Here is an 8226-nt window from a genome sequence, read left to right as displayed (position 1 = left end):
AGGAAATGCTTGTTCTGGCTGTGATGGGCATCACATAGCAAACCCAGCCTTTATAACCAAACTAATTTTGCTGTTTGGAGGTGAGGTTTCTGTTGGAATGTTCATGTTTGTGTTGACCTGTAATGGCTTTGAATTAGAACAGGTAAATTATATGGTTATAGGCCTACAGAGAAGAGAGAGTGATCTACATAGGGAGAAAAAATAGTATACAAAACATTTGTGTGTCTCCAAATCAGAACAAATTTTGAAGGGAACATTGATAGTAACATGCCTGCTATTACAAAAGGTTTAAGTTTTGGTTTTCTTTCATATTTACTAGAGTTATTTGGAGGCTATTTTCTGGTGTAGCTAAGAGAGAGGTTATCACTACAAGAGACACTGACACCTGTTTTGCCCTTGCCTCCTGCACCAATAGAAGATTGACTGGAGAGTGACAGATTGCCCAGCTGTCTTAAGTGTTCAAATCTGAGCACAGGAAAGGACCATTCATTATCCCACTTAGGTCCTGACCTTACCACTGGCTGTAGACTTCACCACAAACTCTGTTTCAAGTGGTGTTAGCCCTGGTGACAGCCTGGCCCCAGGTCTCTGCTGAAGCCAAATACAGGACTAGGACACCTGGAAATGGATTGGGGAAACATGTCTGTTGTGGGTGAAACTTCTTCGAAAGAAATGAGAGAATAGGGCACTCTGGGAACTGCAAGGTGTGGTGCAGGTGGACATCACTGATGACCTCTACAATTGGCCTGATGGTACCGAGGAAAACACGGATGAAAACAGTAGCTCTGCAGGAGGCATCAGGGCAAGCAGAAACTGCCAAACAGTTGATCCATCAGGAGAAAGGACCTCACAACTTGCTAGTGCACTAATGTCCTTTTCATGTCACAAACCATTTTCTCCTGGAAAAGCCACCACCAGCGCCGCTAAGAGATGCTGCCGAGACAACACCCCTGCCCCTGCTCAGCAGCGGCCGCACAGGGGTCGCTCCACACCGTACGTGACAGCTGGGAGCCAAGTCAAAGGTGTGCCCCAGCTGGGAAACCGCAGCAGCCTGGCCGCTGGGGCGATGAAGCGGCCCCCCACGCGCGCCACTGGGCAAGAGCGCGCAGCCTTCCGCGGGATTTTGCCTGCTTGGGACAGGCGGGGACGCGGGGCAGCGACGAAGCGAGGCCGCGTGCGGGGCAGCGACGAAGCGAGGCCGCGTCCGGCCCGCTTGCTCCCGGCCTCCGCGAGGGGGCGCTGGGCCCGGCCCGACGCAGCCGCGAGCCGCTGGGGTGCGGAGCGAGCGGCGGGGGCCCGGGGGTGGCAGCCGCTGGCTGGTAGGGGTGTGCCGTGCGGCAGCGCCTGGCTGGCCGCGCCGTTCTACTCGCAGCGGCCCTGCCTTGAGTACCCTGTTCAACCCGTTGTTCTCCTCGCCCGGTCATGTCACCTTAGCAGGTCGGACGTTGGTGTAGGCTGAGCCACCCGGCAGTACTCGGCTGTCCATGCGACACGGGCTGCCCGCTCTGCTCTGGAGACACTAAAGAATGAGACTAAACGACCTCTTCTTCCTCTCTGGTGCCCCTCGCTCCTGTGGCAGGAGCACAGGAGGTTGGTGGTGCTTTCATTGCTTTCCATCTCAGCTAAAAGTGAGCGGACAAAGCGTGAAAAAATGTTTTGACGTGGGGAAACCTGATGGCTGTAATCGGCTTGTGACCATACCCGTGCGGGGCTCTGACCACCTGGGACCGGTCTGAAGCCAGTCACGCAAACCAGCTGACAGGTGGGACTGGAAATTGTAGAAAGCTGACCTCTGCTGTTTCCTTGATGACCAGGTTAAGAAAAGCACACAAGTGCATCCAGGAACCCATGTCAAGCCCTGAAGCAGAGAACTTGGGAATTGCAGGCAGAACATGTAGCTACAGGAAACTCTAGTTCTGCTTAGATCAGCATGCCTCTGCAAAGCATTTCATCCAAGTAATCTTCTGCTTGTGAGGAATAGCACTTAGCATGCTTAAACCAAAGGGACATGGCAGGGAGTGGTGAATGTGGCGGGGCCTGTCTCTGAAGAGGCCAGAGCTGGCCAAAGCTGGGCCAGAAGCCAAAGAAGAGACAACATGAGAGCCTTTTTGGCCATAGGGAGTTTCAGAGCACTTGTGTAAGCAAGAATAGCAGTCTGGCTCAGGAAAGGCTCTGCTCTGGCTGGAGGTAATATTGCTGGTGTTACACATAACACCTGTGGTGGCTATTAAGAAGCTCTGACAGCAGCTTCAAGGCTATGGGAGTTGCATCTTTGTTGCATCAGAGATTTTACCTGCCATCAACAAAATAAAGTAACAGTTCAGGCTCTAGTTTAATTATGTTTCTTTATATTCTGTTTTAATGATGGTTGGTCGGTGTTTCTAATGCGAGTTTAATTGTGACCATCATCGTGGCTTCAAGGCTCTTAAGAGGTGAAGAGGGAGCAGAAAGCATCATGAGCCTAGATAGCACTCAGCACAGATCAAGGTTGATCTTAGCTAATGTGATTTTGGACACCAAGGGATGCAGACTGTTCAGTCAGGCTCAGTGTTGTATACTCTGACTGATGTGCAGGTGTTTGGAGTAGCAGTAAGCATGTCAAAGAGCCACTATGCCTTTTCAAGCATGCTCCTGCTGGCCTGGTCTTGCCTTTGTCTTTTCCTACAGTTTAAGAATTAGAATGTGGCAGGGGGGTAAGGAAAGGAGCAGTGTTTCCAGTCTGTTGAAAAGATTGCGAAAAGCTTGTGTGGCAGGGAAGGAATTAGGCACCTATTTTATCTGGATAACATTACCTGTTCTGCGTGGTGGGCTCATCCCGTTTTACCTCCCCACCACCTTCCCAGCATTACTTGCCACTTTGAGAGGGCACCTTGAGGCATAATGAGACAGGCTTTAAAACACTTTTAAGGTGAGGGGGTTAGTGTGTTGCACAGAAATGGAGCTGTTTATAATGACTTCCAGAAGGACGAAGTGCTAAGTGGTAAGTTTCTCTGCTAAGAGAGGGAGAGTAAAATTCCAGACTTGATAGATTTTTGCTTGGGTATTGCTTGTTGTCTTCTAAATGACCACTTAAGAACCAAGAAGAGCAAAATAGCTGAAGCTCTGAAAGTACCATTCCCTGTGCCATTCTAGCCCTGCTAGGCACAAGGATTCCCTGTTCTTTGGATCAAAATTCTCCTTCTGTTTTCAAACCCCGGTCATCAGCTTGAATGCTTTTAAAATTACGGGTTTATTTCAACTTGATAGACAAAATCAGCCAGGTTTTAGTACTAGAAGTTAACTATCATGTGATGAAAAGAAAGAAAGAGAAGGACTCTGGAAGTCTAGCTCTATGGAGGTACCTGAAATTTCAGCTGTTCTTGGCTGGTTTCCAGAATTTAGGGTGTGTGTTACCTGTGTGTTGAGATTGAGGAACATTGCACTGATAGAGTGGATACAAAGCACCCTTACTATTCCCAGGGGTAGATTGTTTATTGCTATAATATAATCATTGCAGAAAATCTCAAAACAGTAACTTACCTTGAAGCAGAATGCAGTTTAATACACTTTGATGCTTGGAGAGTGCAGAGATGGAAGCACCACGGGAGCTGCACTCCTCCCAGATAGCATACGTGCTAGTAAATGTCAGTCAGCTAGCAAGCCATCAAATATGACACAGACTTAAAATACAGTTGTATGGGCTTGGTTATCAGTTGGAGTAAATGAGTGTCATTGTCTCATCTAAGGCAGGTAGCACCAGTTGAAGATCTGACCCACTAGAAGTAATTTGAATCTATAAGAGGTGCAGAGGAATTACTGCTAGTAGGATCATTTGGCAGGGAATGAATTTCAGTGGTTGATGGTCATGTCTTTCTTCATTGCTATTGGAGCTTCATCTCATGACATGAGATCTGTAGCTACGCTCTATGTAGTAATACTGGCCTCTGGTGCTGTTTTTCTCAGTATGTGGTGGCACTGCAAGGTTGTGACAGCAGTGCTCCACTTGGCCATTCCCCACAGACAAACAGGCCACAGACCCAGCACTGCCGCAAGCTCATACACATGTGGGCAATTTTCTTAGAAGCTGGGCTAAAGATGCTAAATGTACTTCCCTGCTGCCAGGTCTGTTCCCAAGTATTTAAACTGTGAAACTGCATGATGCCTCAGTGATTGGCAATTCTGCATCTCATGACTGTTTCACCTTCTGACACCTAGGAGGTGATTGCTACCTGATGACTCTGCCTGATCTGGCATAATTTGACCCATGTGATTTGTCTCTAAGTGATGATCTAAGGGCTCATCTTCTGCCTGAAAGGGAGCTAACCAGGGACCATGACCTCTTCCATGCCTTCTGTAACAGTGTAGGGTTGTCTGTCTTGCTTCTGGAAGGCCTCTGTCAGCAGACGGGAAGCAGGAAATTCACCTCATCTGTATTGTTGGCTAGGCAGACACTTTCCCCTGTTTTGAAGGTGGGGGAGTGAAGAGCCCATCCCCTTTGCATTACCCCTCATCGTTTATACAAGCTAACCCTCAGCTATTGTTTGTGCTTATGTGAATAGTGCTCCGTGCAACACAATGTTCGGCTCCGAGGCTTTAGATGGGAAGCTTGTGAGCTGCAGATGGCTGCACAGTGACAGCGTGGGGCCGTGGAGAAGGCATGCAGAGATTCACTGACATAACAGTGCAGATATACATATCCTGCCTTGAGCAAAGTCTCCATCTGCAGTGACCTGTGCAGTTTCCCCAGACTTATTTTAACCTCCAGGAAAAACAGAAAAGAAACTTAAACTAAGTAAGAATGATTTAATATCCTCTCAGGAAAGTGAAATTCAGACTTTTCATGGCATTTAGGGGCAAGAGAGGAATTGTGGAGTGAAATTTCTGCCGCAGAGTTTGAAGATGATTCTGGCAATCTAATATGGATCTAGATCAGATTTGACTTCCTCATACAAAAAATCTCAGGAGTCAAGTCTCTCACATTACCTTTTATTGTTTCTTACATTGCTTGAATTCCATTAAAAACACTGATGTCTGCAAGCTGTGAACCATAAGGTAGATTTCTCTTAATTCTGTAACTTGGAAATTATGTACCCAGGATTGGGCCAAAATAAAAGGGCAGTGTTTACACAAGGGATTATGCTTTCTGGCTGACTGTGGCTGCAGGGGAACCTATTCCATGGCTGTCAATGTCCCTTCCAGATCTCTATTCTGCAATGACAATGTAGATGGAATTTTGAAGTGTGTAAATTCTTGTCTGTGTCCTTGTTCAGAGTGGTTTGGTCAGTTACTGCCAAGTTATTGACCAAACCTAGTGAGAAGAGAGTTCAAAAATTATGCTGTCACCTCTGCTCTTGTCTAAACTGGAACAAAGTGAAAATTGCATCTTTCTGTTTCACTTTTTTTCTCTCTTTTTATAATCGTTGAAGATGAGCAGCTATCTGAAAAGTTAAGAAAGACTAACAGGCTGATTTCTGTTTACACTCAGGTCATGATGCCCTGTACTGACAAGACAAATGGCCTTTAAAGTGACTGCAAATGCACATGTAAAATTTACAGATAGTCAATCAGTATTTATGTGTGCAGGCCCCGTTGCTGCATTGCAGCAATAGCATAAGTTGTACATCTATGTGCACAGCGCCCTTGCTAACTTCAAGGCAGCCCCTCCAACTTCAAACTGTCTTTCCCTTCTCTTTCCTCATTATTTCCTTTGTCCTTGATTGCATCCATGTCAGAAAGCATAAGTTATTCAAGAGCTAGGATAATATATATAGAAATGCAGAAAAATGGTAACAACTACATTTCACACTGAAATGGCATTCTTGCTGTGTTTTGAGAGCAACTTATTTCAGTTTATGTTAAGCGCTTCCATTAACAGCATCCATGCAAACATAGAAAGCAGGTACTCAGTGGGCCGCACACTCTACCTACATATTTTGACTTTTACAGTTGTGTCAGGGCTTAGGTGCATTTGTTGGTGAACAGACAAATTGTTTGAGATGCTACTAAGTCATTACAAGCTTGTAAAAGGCTGCTTGTCATGGTGCCAGAGGTGAGGTTACTGAGGGAGAAGGTGAGGAAATTCGGTGATGGCAGCACATGCAAAATGTCCTATACCAGTTCTGGCTTGGTAATTGCAGGACTGACTGACACTGTACTGTCATTTCTGTTCCATCTCTTTCAGTGTTTTGCTTGTTACAAGTGACTCTAAAGCTACCAAATCTAGGACTTGAATCTGGAAAGACATCGTAGCCTCTATGTTTAATCATTTGGGGGATCGATCAGGCCACATACCCATTTCTAAGTTATCTGCAGACTTAGACTGGCTAGCACAGACCTTTATAATATTTATGGAAATGTCTTAGAATCAACGTAAGTTAAATAGGTTGTCAGTGAGGGCTATTGGCAGCAGTGTGAGATGAAATGGTAAAGGGTTATCTGGTACTTGAGATATTCTGGACCACTTGGAGCATTTTTTTTTTCAGGTTTTCTAAAAGTTTGGGGGATTCTTAGATTAAAGAAAACTAAACCAGCAAAACAAACATACCAATTTACAAATTACTTGTGGCTATTAGCTGACCACTGCTGCATACTTTCATCCATAGCCCTTTTAAATACACTGGTTATTACAAGCAACTCAACGCAAAGGCAAATGAGATTTCTGGGTTTAGGACTGTTGTTCTGTCATCTGTTGTAAGCTGTACATTCATTTAAAGTTTCAAGTTAGTTGAAAACTGGTGGTCAACAAACCTGCCTGTGTATCTAGGTAGCAATACAAGTCAAACAAAAAACCAACTGGTTTTCAGTACGTTCATTTAATAATCATTCACTGGGCTAAAAGTATTCACAGGAAATTGAGTGTGCGAGTAACAAGCCTCATGACTATGCAACAAATCAGTTTTAAAGCATGTGTGTTAGTTCACTGTTCTCTATTATCTATTTAGAAATCACGGTCACATCTCTTTTATTAATGTATGAGTTAGAAAATAAATGTATAATAATTTCAATCAACTTCATAATGTTGTAAGACATTGCTTTTAAACTCTCTATTATCCCATGCAAAATGGCAAAGTCAGTCCCACTTAATTTTTTTCATATGTTATTCCAGCAGCATCACAAATAGCTCATTGTTACATATCTCTCCAAGTAATGAGTTCAAGACATCCTTTCCCTTGCAACACTTCAGCTGCATGCTACACACTTCATATTGTGTAATTGTCTAATGAAGAAGGGAAGCAGGTAGCCTGAGGCTATTAGAAAGAAGAAGCACCCATTAAAAAATTTTGGACACAGGTGTTACACCCTAAGGACAATGGAATATTTGTAGGATGAATAGAAAAGGAAACATGATAAAACAAATCAACAGATGATGAAAAAAATTAGTTTAGCTTCCCTCCATCATCAGGATACTTACTACCTGTCACCACAAGCGTTCTTTCCCCTGGTGGGAAACTTCCAGACAAACACAAAATTTCCATAAAAGGTGCAGGATAAAATTACCTGAGCTCTCTCTGAATGCTGCACTTAGAATATTTGCTGAAATGATTAATGTGACCCTAACAAACCACTTACTAGCTAAACAGTATACTTTAACAAAACGTAAGGAAATTAAAGATTCGCCCCCCAAAAAGGTGTTTGAAATTAAATTTGAGTCAATTAATTTCTTGTGCACTTAAGCCCACACTTTGCTGGACTGGCAACACTGTAATCACATCAAATGCCTCACTCAGAAATACTCCCATTTCTTCTCCATCTATCAGATGTGAAGAGCCCCCCTGTCCTGACTCACACACACATCAAAGCAAATGCTTCTAATGACTGCAATGCAAAGGAACAGCAATTTGTTCTTCCTCTGTATATTCAGAGGGGCAGACTGTTTGGAAGGCTGAGAAGGCATCTAGTCAGTTCAACCTGCTATTTTACATAATTGTAAAAACTTTTCCTTCTACTATTTCCTAACCTTCCAGTGCCTAATTTTATAAGCGTGCTAATATTTTAACATCAGATATGCAAGGTTTCCCCAATAGTCTATCACTCAGACTGCTCATCTGTCCCATATATTATTTTCCTTCCTTTTATGCCTTCTGCATGTGAGTTAAGCATCTTCTTGCCCATGTGAATAGCATAGAATTTAACCAGGTTGGAAGAGACCTTTGAGATCATCGAGTCCAACCTATCATCCAACACTATCTAATCAACTAAGTCATGGCACCAAGCACCCCATTCAGTCTCTTCCTAAATACCTCCAGT

This window comes from Melanerpes formicivorus, unplaced genomic scaffold (genome assembly GCF_026170545.1).
Source record: "Melanerpes formicivorus ecotype bairdi unplaced genomic scaffold, bMelFor1.0.p_v2 SCAF_8, whole genome shotgun sequence".
Lineage (NCBI taxonomy): Eukaryota > Metazoa > Chordata > Aves > Piciformes > Picidae > Melanerpes > Melanerpes formicivorus.
This window is presented reverse-complemented; position numbering follows the sequence as displayed.